Genomic DNA, 18,002 nt, shown 5'->3' on the forward strand with positions numbered 1-18,002 from the left:
TAATCCCATCAGTGCTGAATAACAAGCTTCAAAGCCTGGACCTCTGTACCACCGTCTGAAAATGGGCTCTTGGCATCCTCATTTGGAGACCACAGCCAGTGTGTATTGATAGTAACATTTGCTCCTCGAGACAATCAGCACAGTCTCACCCCAAGGATGCATGCTTAGCCCATTGCTCTACTCTCTATACACTCATGACTGTGTGTCTAGGCAGTTCAAAGACCGTCCATGAGCTTGTCAATGACACTGCTGTTGGTGGTAGAATCTCAGATGGCGTTGAGGGTACCTTCTGGAGTGAAGTAGATCAACTGGTTGAGTGGTGTCGTAACAATAATCTTGTACTAAACATCATAAATATAGAGCATAGAACAGTACGGAACGGAAGCAGGCCATTCAGCCCATAATGTTGTGCTGAACTAGCGAAAAAACAAATCAAAACACCCAGGCACTAATCCCTCCTTCCTGCACAATGTCCATATCCTTCCATCTTCCTTATATCCATCTGCCCATTCAAACATCTCTTGAAAGCTTTGAATGCATTTGCCTCTATCACCATTCAAGGCAGCACATTCCAGACTTCTGAGTAAAAAACTTACGCCTCACATCCCCCTTGAACCTATTTCCTCTCACCTTCAATGCATACCTCTGGTAGTAGACATTTCAACCCTAGGAAACAAATATTCCCTGTCTACTCTATCCTCTTATAATTTTATAAACCTCTATCAGATCTCCCTTCAGCCTCTGCCACTCCAGAGAAAACAACCCAAGTTTATCCATCCTTTCATGATAGCTCATTCCCTCTAAACCAGGCAGCATCCTGGTGAACCTCTTTTGCACCCTCAAAAGCCTCAACATTCTATCGATAGTGGGACGAACAGAACTGTATGCAATATGCCAGGTGTGGTCTAACCAGACTTCAATGAAGTTACCACATAACCTCTTGACTTTGGAACTCAATGCCTTGACCAATAAAAACCAACATTCCATAAGCCTTCTTAACCTCTTTATTGACCTGTGTAGCCACTTTCAAGGAGCTATGAACTGGATCCAAACATCCCTCTGCTCAGCAACACTTGCATGTAGCAGCCTCACGTCCAGCAAGTTCTGTTCTCTTGCATTTGCCTTACTGAGGTACAACTCTTCACGTTTATCAGGGTTGAACTCATTACTACCATTGGGAAGGAGGTAAACTCAACAAATTAGGAACAGCTTCTTCTTCTCTATTATCAGATTTCTGGATGCTCCATGAACATTTGTTTCCACTTTTATTCCTCTTTTGCATTAATTATTTATTTAACTATTTGTTGTAATTTTTAGCATTTTTGATGTCTTGCACTGTACTGCTGCCACAAAACAACAAATATCACGGCATATGTGTGGTGAACTACATATACCTGTCTGGACACGCCCCCCTGCTGACTGCTCCTGTGGCTCCTCCCACAGACCCCTGTATAAAGGCAATTGAAGCCTGAGCCCTGGCCTCAGTCGCCAGCATGTAGTGTGGTGGTCAATTGCTGCTTGTTCTTTCTTCCAGCCAATAAAAGCCTATATCTCGCCTCACGTCTTGGAGAGTTATTGATGGTGCATCAATATGTCAGTGATAATACACCTGATTCTGATTCTGAAATTACTTGTCTATCCTCTTAGTGGGTGTTGTGGGCCCTTTCTGTGGCAACTGCTGGCCTTGCTTTCTACTATACCACAGTACCTCGTTTCAAATCGATGTAATTATCAGTATAACACATCAGTATGCCCTGATGCTGTGAAAGGCGTTTCTTTGATATATATACAACAGTGAGATACCTTGATCATTAAATAATGAGACACTCAGATATATATGTGGAGTACCAGACTACAGATCCACCACTTGCAGATTATCATACAAAGCACTTTGTCCATTTATTGGAATGTTTCACTTAAATTATAAAACATAGAACATAGCACATAGAATACGAGGGGTGATCGATAAGTTAAGAACTCCTCAGGTAATAACTCATTGGAGGTGATTGATAAGTTTGTGGCCTAAGGTAGAAAGAGATGTGTTATTAACTTCAAACTTTCTGCATAATCACTCAAAGAGTTGTCCTGCATGTGCATGTAACAAGAGCTGTATAACTCATCTCCTTCTACCTTAGGCCACAAACTTATCAACCACCCATCTGTGGACACTTTCTGGAGGTCCAAGATCCATATGCTCCACAACCGCTGGACTAAGTGTGTAAATGTAGGAGGGGACTATGTTGAAAAATGAATGTGCTAGGTTTTCTAAAATTGACTCCTTCTACCTTAGGCCACGGACTTATCAATCACCCCTCATACAACAGCACAGTACAAGCCCTTCAGCCTATGATATTGTGCCGACCTTTCAGCCTATTCAGAGATCAATCCAACCCTTCCCTTCTACACAGCCCTCCATTTTTCTACCATTCATTTGCCTATCTAAGAGCTTCTTAAATGTTCCTTAATGTAGGATTAAATAACATCCATAATTACATCATTCAACTCTCTTGATTTATTCTATCATTCATATTCCACAGGTGTGTTCCCCAGTCTCCCTTTTGTCCATCCTTCATTCCCATCTCATCACGCCTTGCCTCACGTCCAACAAGTTCTGTTCTCATTTGTCTCAACAGAGAAATTCTTCCTGGAGTTACTTGATATTACAGTCATGTGTACCCAATTTCCCTCAGGATCAATAAAGCATGTCTGTCTGTCTGTCTGGCCATTCCCCTTCATTTTGAACACTCACAAGTGGAAGTGGCTTCATCCATTGGGAAGGAGGTAATGACTGCTCTATAATTCCTCGCTTTGGTCATCTCAATGCAGAGAAAGGAATGGCAGCTTGCCAGTCATAATATCGCAGCTCTCCTGGAGCTTGTTCTGAGGCAAAGTTATCACATCAGTGGCGGCGCATCGGAACATTATTTGCAAAGGGTGATTGATAAGTTTGTGGCCTAAGGTAGAAGGAGAGGAGTTATACAGCTCTTGTTACATGCACATGCAGTTCAACTCTTTGCGTGATTATGCAGAAAGTTTGAAGTTAATAACATCTCCTTCTTCCTTAGGCCACAAACTTATCAATCAATCCTGCTGTCACTTTCTGGAGGTCCAAGATCCGTAAGCTCCATGACCGCTGGACTAAGTGTGTAAATGTAGGAGGGGACTATGTTGAAAGATAAGTATGCCAGGTTTTCTAAAATTGACTCCTTCTACCCTAGGCCACAAACGTATCAACCACCCCTGGTATGTTACATGCAGAACTAGCAGAGGATCGAGTACATACAGACAATATAAAACTCTTGTACAACATCACGGTGTGGAAATAGCTCAGTTTCAGATCGCTGGCAAAAATCAATAGTTCAGGGCATTTACAAATTTCTGGTACTTGCACCTGCTGTTTGAGAGAAGTATTTGCTTTTGACAGTGTTGACGCAGACATTAGTATTTTGAACCCACAAGCCAGGTTAAAATCCCAACCATCTCCAGTGTTGACTGTGATGGTTATCTCCACAGGATCTACGTACAAGAATATGATGTGCTTCTTCCATTCTGTAGTTGTGACCCCACTCTGTTCTATATTTGCTCACTTATTTATTTACTATTTTACAGATGGAAATTATTTGGTTCATACTGTCCCTGCAGAACAACTCCATTAGACAATTTCCACCTCCGCTTCTTTTCTGTAGCCCTGTAACTTACCCTCTTTCTCTCTTCTCCTACTCTTTTCCACTTTCATTTTTTTCTCTCTTGTACTGTCTTTATTCCTAGCCCTCTCTTTCTCCCTATCTGTCTGTCTGTCTCTCTTTCTTTATCTATCTGTACCTCTCTCTATCTGTCTGTCATTCTCTTTATCTGTCTGTATCTCTTTCTCTCTCTTTCTCTCTCTATCTGTATCTCTCTCTCTCTCTTTCTCTCATGCCTGCCAACTCCCCTTTGATTCTGATTCCTTTGCCACCTACCTGCGCCAAGGTATAATTTGCAGCAGCCAATCAACCTATCAGCGTGCCCTTTGTCTTCGGGTATGGGAAGACACTAAGACATTCAGGGATGTCTCACCAGGATCACCGTTAGGCATATAAATTCCAGGAGCAAACCCAAGTCAGCAGCACCAACAGCAGTTGTGCCATATCTCCCTTGGCAGCACAACACAGGAAATTTAAGGTCATATACATTGGGAGTTTGCACCTTATATATGTATACTGTGCAAAAGTCTTAGTCGCATATATATATATATATATAGAGAGAGAGAGAGAGAGAGAGAGAGAGAGAGAGAGAGAGAGAGAGATTGTTTACGACCTATGTACAGTACTGGAGGGGAGTGTGGAGTGGAAAGCGAGTTTGTAAACCTGACAGGATCAAAGGATGTTGCAGGTGGTGAGGGTGTCAGGCTCAGCGAGGGTTGTGGGACAGGAGGCGGAGAAGAGTTGCCAAGGGCAGAGGGTCGTGGGTGTAGACACACCCATCCCTGAGACATCAGGCAAGATTATTTGATTCCAAACAATTAGTATATTGATAATTACAGTATGTTTCTCTGGTGCTTCCTACTCCCTCCCCTCTCCCTTCCCCTTTTCCCAACCATGATTTTCTCTTCCTGCCCTCTTGCCACTTTCAGTCCACAATAGAGACCCACAGCAGAATCAGTTTGATCATCACTCACATATGCCATGAAATTTGTTTTTTGCAGCAGCAATACAGTGCAATACATATAATAAGTATAATTACTGCAGTACCGTGCAAATGTCTTAGGCACCCTAGCTATAGATATGTGTCTAAGACTTTTGCACAGTGCTGTATTTGCATACATTATTGTGCTCAGTGAGTCAGCTGTGGCTCTGTAAGAACCACTCTTACATCTGATTTACATTCAAGTCCCAGTCCAGGTGTCTAGGCAGCTGACACCACTGGGAAAATGCTGCACTGTTTGAAATGCACTCTCCCAGATGCTCTGTTCTTTGCATTTTGGCTTTTTCTTTTTATATGCACCGAGGTAGCGTGAAAAACTTAGCTTTGCATGATATCCAAACAGATCATTTCATTATTACAGTGCATTGAGGTAGTACAAGAAGGCAGAATAAAGTTTGACAGAAAGCGTAGTGCAAGCACACTATAAGGTGCAAGGCTATGATGAGGTAGATTGTCCATTTTACCATACTGGGACCCTTCATCAGGATAGAAGCTATCCTTGAGCCGGTGGTATATATTTTCATACGTTTGTATCTTCTGCCCAGCGGGAGGGGGGAGAAGAGAGAATACCTAGGGTGGGTGGAGTCTTTGATCAAGTTGGTGATGAAAAATGTAGAGAGGGACCAAGGAGTGGAGGTTGCTTTCTGTGTTGTGCTGAGATGTGCCCACATCTCCCTGGACAGAGCTGTGGCAATGCCAAGCCGTGATACTTCCAGACAGAATGCTTCTTATGGCACAGCAATAAAAACTAGTGAAGCTCAAAGGAGACATGCAAAGTTTCTTTTGATGAAGCCCAACATGTTCTCCTGGATGGGTTCAGGTTTATCTATGACCTATTTCAAGAACAAAAGCTTTTATCACCAGGTAGAAGGTTTATAAAAGTGAAGATGCTGTTAAAAACAGAAAATACAAAAAAAAACTCAGCCCTTCAAGCAACATCAGTGAAAGGAAGGATTAAGATAGTATTTCAGGTTTGAGAAATTTTGTCTCAATTTCAGAACTTAATTTGATGAATCTGATTTAAGATGGCACTAGTGAAGCATGGCTATGACTTTGCTGGCAGCAAAAACAACTATTAGTTACTTATTAATCACACTTTTTCTCAAAAGCAATCACTGCAATCAATAGCCTGTAACTCGCCTTTCAGAGTCGAGTTTTGATCCGCCCACATAACCTGACATTTTTGTGGTATGAACTGAAATCTCGAAGGTGCAGGACAGTTGTGGTGTGGCTGTACGGGCTGAATTGAGGCAGCAAGAAGTGGGGAATGAGCCAATGTTTGGCTGCTGGAGCAAGCTTGGGAGGTGAGGCAGAGTTGAGGCGGTGAGGTCCGAGAGTGAGGACCAAGCGGAGGTTTGACCGAGTTAAGCACTGGACTGAATTGGAAAAGTTGGGTATGAGCTGAATCGAGGCAGCAGTCCCAGGCACGAGCGTATTAAAGTGGCAGGGTCTGGGTCCGAGAGTGAGGATTGACCTCTGTTCGGCCGATTGAAGCACCAGCCTAGGTTGTACATGTCAGGGTGTTGGGCTGGAAGCAAGCTGAACTGAGGCTGTGGCCTGCAACTAACAGGCTCCAGGACTGGCTTTATGGGCTGTGGGCTCACTTTTGGGAATTTCAGTTCTAAATGTTATTTGCTTACTTTAATTGTTTGCACAATTTGTTCTTTTTCCTGCACATCGTGTGTTTGATGTTTTGTAAGTGGGTTCTGTTGGGCACCTTTGTTTTGTGGCTGTCCATAAGAAGATGAATCTCAATGCATGTAGTATAAATACTTTGATAGTAGGTGTACCTTGAACTTTGACTTTAGATCTCTAACCTGAAATATTAACTCAGTTTCTCTTTTCACAGATTCTGTCAGACCTGCTGATCATTTCCAGACGATTTTGATTTTATTATTCCCAGAATACTAACCAATATTTATCCTTAATAATCAATGCTATAAACAAGTTGTCCACTCATTATTACATGCCTGTTTTTGTGAGCTTGCTGTGCACAATTTGGCTGCCACATTTCCTCTATTATAACTGTCATAACACTTCATAACTATATCATTAGCTGACAAGCACTTCAGAACATCCTGGAAGTATTGTGGATGTTGCTGTTGAAGTGCAGGAATTTCTTTCTCTATTAAATGTAGACATTTAGCATCTTCATTTGGAAAGAGAGAAATTAATGTTAATTGTTTATACCTCTGCAGCAGCGTGTGGGCCAGAGAGCCAGAGTAAAAGCACAAACTGCTGAGACCACTGAGCCGTTTTGGCACCATCTGTGGAGTCAGAAATAAAGTTAATAAGGTTGTCCACCTGAAACATTAACTCTTCCTCTCTGAACGTTTCTGCAGTGTTTTCAATATCTGCCACGTTATATATTTCAGATTTCCAGTGAGTGTAGGTTTTTGATTTTGGGTATAGAATGGTATTTCTGTACTCTCACACACCTAATTCAATCATTGCTTCCAGAATTCATACAAAATAACACCTCCCAACATCTGTCTGATGTTGTTATTTCACTTACCCCGAATCTGATGAAATCTCACTAAGTACCTTTCAAAATTACCTATCAGAGAGCCCTTCTGGCTTTACCTATCTCAGTGGCGGAGGGTTAGTGCTGTGCACCATGCTTTCTAATAGCATCTTTAATATACCGGTACCGTACTTACGTATTCTGGGGTCCTGCAGTTCTGCTGTCAACTGAAAGGAGGTATTAGGAGAAATGACTGAAAGCTGGGCTTTGCACGCAGTAATGGAAAGGTTTTAGAGAGTACAGGAAGAAATGGGTAATGAAAAACCAGAATATGAAAATGCCAAAATTTCTGTCATCAGCACAAAAGATTCTGCAGATGCTGGAAATCCAGATTAATTCACACAAAATGCAGGAGGAACTCAGCAGGTCAGGCAGCAGCTCTGGAGAGGAATAAGCAGCTGATGTTTCTGGGCAAGACCCTTCAACAGGACTGGAAAGAAAGGGGAAGAAGGCAGAATAAGAAGGTGTGGGGAGGGGAAGGAGTACAAGTCAGGTTAGGGGGGAAGGTGGGTGGGTGGGAGAGTGGGGTTGAAGTGAGAATCTGAGAGGAGATGGGTGGAAGAGGTAAAGTGGTGAAGTAGCAGAAGGAATCTAATAGAATCAGGTTTAACATCACCAGCATAAGTTGTGAAAATTGTTAACTTTGCAGCAGCAGTACAAAGCAATACATAATAAATGTAGAAAAATGATTTACAGTAAGTGATATGTATATTAAATAAGTAAACATAGAAACATAGAAATATACAGCACATTACAGGCCCTTCGGCCCACAATGTTGTGCTGACCATGTAACCTACTCCTGAAACTGTCGAGAAATTCACTACCGCAGGGCCCTCTATTTTTCTAAGCTCCATGTATCTATCCAAGAGTCACTTAAAAGACTCTATTGTATCTGCCTCCACCACCTTCACTGGCAGTGAATTCCATGCACCTACCACTCTCCGTGTGAAAAACATACCTCTGACCTCCCCCTTGTACCTACTTCCAAGCACCTTAATATTATGCCCCCTCTAATTAGCCACTTCAACCCTGGGAAAAGGCTTCTGGCTACCCACATGATCAATGCCTTACATCATCTTATACACCTCTGATCCTCCGTTGCTCCAAGGAGAAAAGGCAAAGTTCACTCTATCTATTCTCATAAAGTACACCCTCCAATTCAGGCAACATCCTTGTAACTCTCCTCTGCACTCTCTCTATAAAATCCACATCCTTCCTGTAGTGAGGTGACCAGAACTGAACACAGTACTCCAAGTAGGGTCTAAGGTCTTACATATCTGTAACGTTACCTCACAGCTCTTGAACTCAATTCCACAGTTGATGAAGGCCAACACAACATTGCCTTCTTAACAACACTGTCCTGGCAACTTATCTAAATTAGTACCTTTCAAAAGTTCCAGTACATCCGCTACCTCCTCCGGCTCCGTGCATGTGTTTCCACTCTCGCTCCTGATTGGTCCTATTCTCACACAGCTCATCCTCTTGCTCTGTACATACTTACAGAATGCCTTGGGATTTTACTTAATCCTGCTCACCAACACCTTGTCACGCCTCCTTCCTGCTCTCCTAATTTCATTCTTGAGCTCCTTCCTGGCAAAAACAGAAATTAAAAAAAATATAATGAGGCAGGGTTCATGGGTCCATTATCCATTTAGAAATCAGATGGCAGAGGGGGAAAAAAGCTGTTCCTGAATTGCAAAGTGTGTGCCTTCAGGCTTCTGTCCCTCCTTCCTGACGATAACAATGAGAAGAGGGTACGTCCTGGGTGCTGGGGGTCCTTATTGATGCACTTTCTGAGGTATCGCTGGTTGAAGATGTCTTCGATACTACTGAGGCTAGAACAGATGTTCTGTCTAATTTGTTGTGACCAGTGTGCGCAAAAATCTTGTGCTGTGCAATTTTTAGCCCAGTGACAACAACATGTGCAGACTGAATTTTATATACAGAGGTACTCATTTTAACAGCTAGCATAACACTGCCAACAAGAATTTTGATCTCCACAGGGTATGATTGTTTTCACTCTCATTCATCTGCGCTCTCACAAAACATACTTAGGAGACCTGTAGCGGGTAATGAAGCTATTGCACACCATCCCAATGTGATTTGCTCATTAAATTATGCTTTAAAAAGTCAAGTTTCCAAATATCACTCCACTTCACCACCCACAGCTCCCATTTGCTAATTAAACTTGCTGACGACACTACATTGATTGGCCTTATCTCAAACAATAACGAGGTGGCCTACAGGGAAGAAGTCATCTCTATGACACAGTGGTGTCAAGAAAACAACCCCTCCCTTAATGTTGCAAAAACAAAGGAGCTGGTTGTGGATTACAGGAGCAATGGAGATGGACTAACCCCTATTGACATCAATGGATCTGGGGTTGAGAGGGTAAACAGCTTCAAGTTCCTCAGCATCCACATCACCGAGGACCTCACGTGGTCTGTACACACCAGCTGTGTGGTGAAAAAGGCACAACAGCATCTCTTCCACCTCAGACAGTTCAGGAAGTTTGGTATGGGCCCCCGAATCCTAAAAACTTTCCACAGGGGCACAATTGAGATCATCCTGACTGGCTGTATCACTGCCGGGTATGGGAACTGTACCTCCATTAATCGCAGGATTCTGCAAGGACAGGTGTGTAAAAAGGGCCCGTAGGATTATTGGGGACTCAAACCATCCCAACCACAATCTATTCCAGCTGCTACCATCTGGGAAACGGTACTGCACAATAAAAGCCAGGACCAACAGGCTTTGGGACAGCTTCTTCCACCAGGCTGTCAAACTGATGAACTCACACTGATTTGAATATACTCTATATTACATTGACTGTTCTATATATTATAAATTATTACAAATTACTATGATTGCACATTGCATATTTAGATGGAGATGTAACATAACGATTTTTACTCCTCATGTATGTGAAGGATGTAAGAAATAATGTCAATTCAATTCAGTTTGATTCTTCCCACTTGCAAGTTCTCCAGCAACTCTAGCATTGCAAGTAACACCAGTTTCTGTATTGTACCTAAACGTTTCTCATAGCTGAAAGTTCCTGACCTCATAGGCTTTCAGTGTAGCAATTTCTACTGTTTCATTAAGCCATTCTGTTTTAAATAAACTAGTCGTTCTTTTGTGCTTCATGGCCTTTGCTTTTTTGGCATTTGACATAGTGAATCAATAATTTCAATAAAAACAGTATAAATCACCCGGCTCTAAAATCTGCAGACAAACCACCACAAACTCACACATTGTCAACACCGTCTGCATCAGAAAACGGAAAAGGAAATGCAATTGTGTATGATTGTGAAATATACTTAACATTCTAACGAGGCAGAGGGTGACAACCTTTTGTATGTAGTTTAAATTCCTTTGTGTGCTTAGAGCAAAAGATGTGTGCAGGGAACAGGAGAGGTTCCAGATGATTGGAGGATTGCAGATGTTGTTCCCGTATTCAAGAAAGGGAGAAGAGAGAGCCTAAGAAATTATAGATCAGGTAGTCTTATTTCAATGATTGGTAACTTGATGGAGAAGCTCCTGAGAGGCAGGATTTATGAACATTTGGAGAGGCATAATATGATTAGGAATAGTCAGCATGGCTTTGTCAAAGGCAGGTCGTGCCTTACTGATTGAATTTTTTGAGCATGTGACTAAACACTTTGATGAAGGTAGAGCAGTAGATGTAGCATATGTGGATTTCAGCAAGGCATTTGATAAGGCATGGGATCCAAGGGGACCTTGCTTTGTTGATCCAGAATTAGCTTGCCCACAGAAGGCAAAGTTTGGTTGTAGACGGATCATATCCTGGGACCCCTACTCTTCGTGATTTTTATACATGACCTGGATGAGGAAGTGGAAGGATGGGTTAGTAAATTTGCTGATGACACAAAGGTTGATGGTATTGTGGATAGTGTGGAGGGCTGTCAGAGGTTACAGCGGGACATCGATAGGATGCAAAACTGGGCTGAGAAGTGGCAGATGGAGTTCAACCCAGATCGGTGAAAGGTGGTTCATTTTGGTAGGTCAAATATGATGATAGAATGTAGTATTAATGGTTAGTCTCTTGGCAGTGTGGAGGATCAGAGGGTTCTTGGGGTCCGAGTCTATAGGACACTCAAAGCTGCTGCGCAGGTTGACTCTGTGGTTAAGAAGGCATACAGTGCATTGGCCTTCATCAACCGTGGGATTGAGTTTAGGAGCCGAGAGGTAATGTTACAGCTATATAGGACCCTGGTCAGACCCCACATGGAGTACTGTGTTCAGTTCTGGTCACCTCACTACAGGAAGGATGTGGAAACCATAGAAAGGGTACAGAGGAGATTAACAAGGACGTTGCCTGGATTGGGGGCCATGCCGTACGAGAATAGTTTGAGTGAACTCGGCCTTTTCTCCTTGGAGCGGCGGAGGATGAGAGGTGACCTGATAGGGGTGTATAAGATGATGAGAGGCATTGATCGTGTGGATAGTCAGAGGCTTTTTCCCAGGGCTGAAATGGCTAACACGAGAGGACACAGGTTTAAGGTGCTTGGAAGTAGGTACAGAGGTGATGTCAGGGGTAAGTTTTTTACGCAGAGAGTAGTGAGTGCATGGAATGGGCTGCTGGCGACAATGGTGGAAGTGGATACAATCAGATCTTTTAAGAGACTCCTGAATAGGTACATGGAGCTTAGAAAAATATAGGGCTATGGGTAACCCTAGGTAATTTCTAAAGTAAGTAAATGTTTGGCACAGCACTGTGGGCCTGTATTGTGCTGTAAGTTTTCTGTTTTTATTGGTTAGTACCCATGATAGAGCTGATTAATTTTACAAGTCTCTGTAGCTTGTTTTGTAGCCCACCCCCACCTTACAAGATGGTGATGCAGCCAGTCAGAATTCTCTCCATGGTACATCTGTAGAAGTGGACCATACGGGAGGAGATTGTAACATGGGAGAAAGGGAATGAGTAGGGGAACTAGAGGGAGGTGATAGGCAGGGGTTGAGGAGAAGTCAAGGGATAAAAGGGGAGCCATATGGGAATGGGAATAGAAAAGGGGGGGGGGAGAAAATAACAGAAATGAGAGAAATCACTGTTTATCCCTTCAGATTGGAGGTGACCCAGATGGAATAGAAGATGTTGCTCCTCCAATCTGACTTCTGTCATCTGCAGCAACTTTGATTTTAGTGCATCTGGCTGCCGCTCCTTAAAGACCATGTTAGGGATCTGGAGCAGCGACTGGATGACCTTCGGCTTGTATGGGAGAGCGAGGAGATGATCGATCTAAGTTACAGGGAAGTAGTCACCCCGAAGCTGCAGGAGGCCAGTAACTGGGTGACCGTCAGGAGAAATGGAAATAGGCAGTTAGAGCAGAGCACCCCTGTGACCATTCCCCTCAAAAACAAGTATACCGCTTTGGATACTTCTCTGGGAGATGACATCCCGGGAGAATGCCACGGAGTCCGAGTTACAGGTACTGAGCATGGGTCCATGGTGCAGGAGGGAAAGAGGGAGAAGGGAATGGTAGTGATAGGGGACTCAATTGTGAGGGGAACAGTCAGGAGATTTGTGGACATGAACAGGACACCCAGATGGTATGTTGCCTCCCAGGTGTCAGAGCCAGGGATGTCTCAGATGGCATCCATAACATTTTGGCGAGGGAGGGGGAACAGCCAGATGTCTTGGCGCATTTTGGTACCAATGACATAGGAAGTAAAAGCAAAGGGGAAAACAATTTAGAGAGCAAGGTAGAAAACTGAGGAGCAGGACCTCCCAGGTAGTAATTTCTGGATTGCTGTCTATGCCATGTGCCAGTGAGGGTGAAAACAGGATGATTTGGCAGATAACTGTGTGGCTAAGAAGCTGGTGCAGGGGGCAGGGCTTCAGGTTCTTGGATCATTGGGATCTCTTCTGGGGGAGGTATGACCTGTTCAAAGGTAATGGGTTGCATCTGAACCTGAGGGTAACCAATATTCTCACGGGCAGATTTGCTTGTCTTGTTGTGGAGGGTAGAAACTAACTTGGCAGGAGGGTGGGAACCAGAGTGAAGGGGTTCAGGAAAGGATGGATAGTAAAAATGTAAAGATAGCGTGCAGTCAGACTGTCAGGAAGAGCAGGCAGGTGATGGGACGTAGTTGCACCCAACAGGCTGAGTATCAAATCATTAGGGATGCAGAATCAGAAAGGATAGCAAATACGGTACTCTAGGTGTTGTATCTAAATGCATGTAGTATAAGAAATAAGGTGGATGATCTTGTTGCAATATTACAGATAGTCAGGTATGATGTTGTGGCCTTCACTGAATTGTGGCTGAAGAATGGTTGCAGTTGGGGGCTGGATGTCTAAGGTGACACATTATAACAGAGGGATAGGAAGGTAGGCAGAGAGGGTGGTGTGGATCTACCGGTAATGAATAGCAACAAATCAGTAGAAAGATGTGACATAGGATCAGAAGATGTTGAATCCTTGTGGGTTGAGTTAAGAAACTGCAAGGCTAAAAGGACCCTGATGGCAGTTATATACAGGCCTCCCAACAATGGCTGGGAGGTGGACCACAGGGTACAACAGGAAATAGAAAAGGCAAGTCAAAGGACAATGTCATGAGGGATTTTAACATGCAGGCCAATTGGGGAAATCAGATCTCAAGAGACTGAGTTTGTTGAATGTCTGAGAGATGGCCTTTTAGAGCAGTTTATCATTGAGCCTACTAGAGGATCGACTATACTGGACTGGGTGTTATGTAATGAACCAGAGGCGATTAGGGAGATTAAGGTAAAAGAATCCTTTGGAACCAGTGATCACAATATGATTGAGTTCGACTTGAAATTTGATAGGGAGAAAGTATTTCAGTGGAGTAAACGAAATTACAGTGGTATGAGAGAGGAGTTGGCCAAACTAAATTGGAAGGAGCTGCTGGCAGAGAAGGTGGCAAATGAAATACAGTGTTGGAAAATGCATGGTCATTCACTTTGGTAGTAGAAATACATGTGCAGACTATTTTCTAAATGGGGAGAAAATCCAAAACTCTGAGATACAAAGTGACTTGGGAGTCCTGTGCAGAACACCCTAAAGGTTAACTTGCAGGTTAAGTTAGTGGTGAGGAAGGCAAATGCCATGTTAGCATTCATCTCAAGTGATGTAGAATACAGGAGCAGGATGTGATGCTGAGGCTTTATAAGGCACTGGTGAGGCCTCACCTTGGGTATTGTGAACAGTTTTGGGCCCCTCATTTTAGGAAAGATATGCTGGCCTTGTAATGGGTCCAGAGGAGGTTCACAAGGATGATTCCAGGAATTAAAGGATTATCATACGAGGAACATTTGATGGCTCTGGGTCTGTACTTGCTAGAATTTAGAAGGATGGGGGAGATCTCATTGAAACCTTTTGAATGTTGAAAGGCCTGGATGAAGTAAACGTGGAAAGGATGTTTCCCATGGTGGGAGAGTCTAGATCAAGAGGGCACAGCCTCAGGATCCTTTCAACACAGAGATGTGGAGAAATTTCTTTAGCCAAAGGATGGTGAATTTGTGGAATTTATTGCCACATGCAGCTATGGAGGTTGAGTCATTGGGTGTATTTAAGGCAGAGATTGATAGGTTCTTGATTGGCGATGGCATCAAAGATTACAGGGAGAAGGCCGGGAACTGGGGTTGAGGAGGAGAAAAAAAAGGATCAGCCATGATTGAATGGCAGAGAAGACTCGATGGGCCAGATGGCCTTATTCTGTTCCTATGTCTTATGGTCTTATGGACTTTAGGAAAGCCTTTTACAATGTCATGCATTGTGGGCTGAAATGAAAGGCTAGAAAACACATTGACAGAACATGATCGCAAAACTGATGCAAAATTGGCTTAGTGGTAGCAGGTAGGAGGTGCTAGTTGTTTACAGATTTGAGGCCTGTGACCAATAGTGTGCTATAGGGATTAATGCTGGGTCTTCTGGTGTTTTTCATGATTTGGATGACCGCAAGTTTGCAAATGACACTAAAACTGGTGGTGTGGTGGACAGTGAAGCAGGTTGTCTGAGGTTCTAGATTAACTACAGGATCTAGATCAACTACAAAGTGAGCTAATGAATCGCAGATGGTACTTAACTCATACAAGTGCAAAGCATAAGCATTTTGGAAAGTTAAATCAGACCAAGATGTACACAATGAAAGGCAGAGCCCTTTGGAGTATTATTGAATAATAAGACCTAGGGGTATAAAAACATAGTGGAAACATTGGTAGACAGGGCATTTAAGAAGCGGTATGGCATGGTTGGACAAAAGACTGGCTAGACTGCACTTAGTATGTTCTGATCATGCTAGAAAAGTTACAGGAAAAAAATGACAAGGACTTTTCCTGGACTGGAGAGCTTGTGTTATAAAGTGTGACTGAATAGGCTGAGCCTACTATCTCTTGATCGCGGGGCGATCTTATAGAGATTTATAAAATTATGAAGGGAATTTTTTTCCCCAGGGTAGGAAAGTCTAAATAAAAAAAATCTAATGATACCAAAATTGGTAGAGTTGTGGATGGTGCAAAAAGACTGGCAAAAAATATAATGTGATATAGATCCATTGCAGATATAGGCAGGGAAATGGCAGATGGAGTTTAACCCAGAAACCCACAAGAGGTGTTGCACCTAGGTAGGGCAAATTCATGGAGACAGTACACTGTTAAGGGCAAGACCATTAACTGTGTTGCTGAGCACCGGGATCTTGGAGTCCAAGTTCACAGCTCCATGAAAGTAGCTACTCAGGTTGATAGGGCGATTAAGAAGGCTATGGAATGCTTGTTTTTATTAATTGAGGCATTGAGTGCAAAAGTCAGGAGGTTATGTTGCAATTTTATAGAACTCTGGTTAGGCTGCATCTTCAGTATTGCACACAGTTCTGGTTGCCCCACTGTAAGAAAGATATTGAATTTTTGAAGAGACTGCAGAAGCGGTTTACCAGGATACTGCCTGGTATAGAAGGCATGTGCTATCATCAGAAGCTGGAGAAACCTGGGTTGTTCTCTGTGGAGTGGCAGAGGCAGAGGGGAAATCTGATAGAGACGCACAGATAGAGTGGGGAGAGTGTATATGTTTCCCAGGGTAGAAATGTCTAATACCTGAGGGTAAGAGAATGTAGATTGAAAGGGGATGTGAGAGGTAAGTTTTTACTCAGAGAGTGGTGGATGCCTGGAATGTGCTGCCTGGTGTGGTGGTAGAGACAAATACATTAAGAGATGTTTAGAAAGACACATGAATGTGAGGAAGATGGAGGGATATGAGCACTGTGCAGGTAGGAGAGATTCGTTTCTGGATTTTTTAATTTACTTTTTAACTGGTTCAGCACAACATTGTGGACTGAATGGCCTGCTCCTGTGGTGTACTGTTCTGTATTCTACAGGGCATGGGTGTAAGGTAAGAGGGCAAGTGTTTAAAGGGATCTGAGGGGCAAGTTTTTCATACAGTTGGTGGTATGTGGAGTGAAGTGATGGAAAAGATGGTTTTCAAAGATCCCCACCATCCAGGTAATGCCATTTTCTCACAGATATTATCAGCAAAATGTACAGAACTGAAGTCCCACACCAACAGGTTCAAGAACAGTTACCATTCAAGCATTCACTGCTTGAACAAACCTGCACAATCTGAATCACCACCTCAGTATAGCCATACCACAACTACTTTGACCACTTGCACTACAATGGACTTTGTTTTTATTTGTTCTAATTGTCTTCTTTATTCCAAAAAATGTGTATAGTTTGTGGATAGATTGGATGCAGAGTGAGTGCTGAGAGTTTAGGATTTGAGGTCACAGCCTTAGAATAAATGTACATAAATTGGTAAGTTGATAAATCTGTTTATTGTTGTCACATGTACCAAGGTGCAGTGAAAAAATTATCCTGCATTCCGTTCATACAAATCAATGCATTCCAACAGTGCATTGAGTTAGTACAAGGTAAAAGACTAACAGACTCCAGAATACAGTGTTACAGTTAGGCAATAAGGTGCAAGGTCATTACAAGATAGACTGTGACTTCAAGAGTCCATTTGATCATACTAGGGAACAACTCTATAGTCTGATAACTGTGGATGAAGCTGACTTGAATATGATCTCTGGATTCACATGTCATCCTATCACTGTCATGCCAAGTCCTCTGTGGTTACTTTCTCATATCCCCTTTCACCTACCTCCCTTTCTCCTCTCAGTCTGGTGACGAATTTGGCACAATTGTTAGTAAGGATTCTTAGGCAGAGGTACAAAACATGGTGAAAGAAGGATTAGTGGGACACACCAAGATGGGATGGATGTTAGTGGCCGTAGTGTGACTGGGGTGGGGTAGATAGGTCAAGCAATGGAAGTAATTCAGATGAAGAAAGACGTCACCTGTCATCAAAAGTTTACCAGATCATGGTACTGATTCAATCACCTAAAATAATAAGCTAACGGCTGGCAAAAGCAGAGCCTTCAAATGAATAGACGTTATAGAGGGAACTACAGAGAGGTATTGAATAAGAGGGGAAAGGGTGCTGGGAAAATTCAAAATTTATGTGTTCTGAACAGAAATGTTCATGCAAGATTAAGATTGAAAGGTTGTTATCACTACCCCAAAGTAATGAGCTCTTTGGAGTATGCCAAGAGAAGATGAATGACTATTCAAGAAGGGTCAAATACTGCTGTGTGCCAGTTACCAAAGACTTCTCAAAATAAAAGATTTATTGATTCCTGAGGCAGTTTATTGATTTGCTTATTGTAGCTCGTCTTTGGCAGCACACATCAAACCTTACACAAAGAATGATTTTCAAAACATATATTAAGCCATTTCACAATCCCAAAATGTTAATTTC

This window comes from Hemitrygon akajei, chromosome 29 (assembly GCF_048418815.1).
Source record: "Hemitrygon akajei chromosome 29, sHemAka1.3, whole genome shotgun sequence".
In the NCBI taxonomy this organism is placed as follows: domain Eukaryota; kingdom Metazoa; phylum Chordata; class Chondrichthyes; order Myliobatiformes; family Dasyatidae; genus Hemitrygon; species Hemitrygon akajei.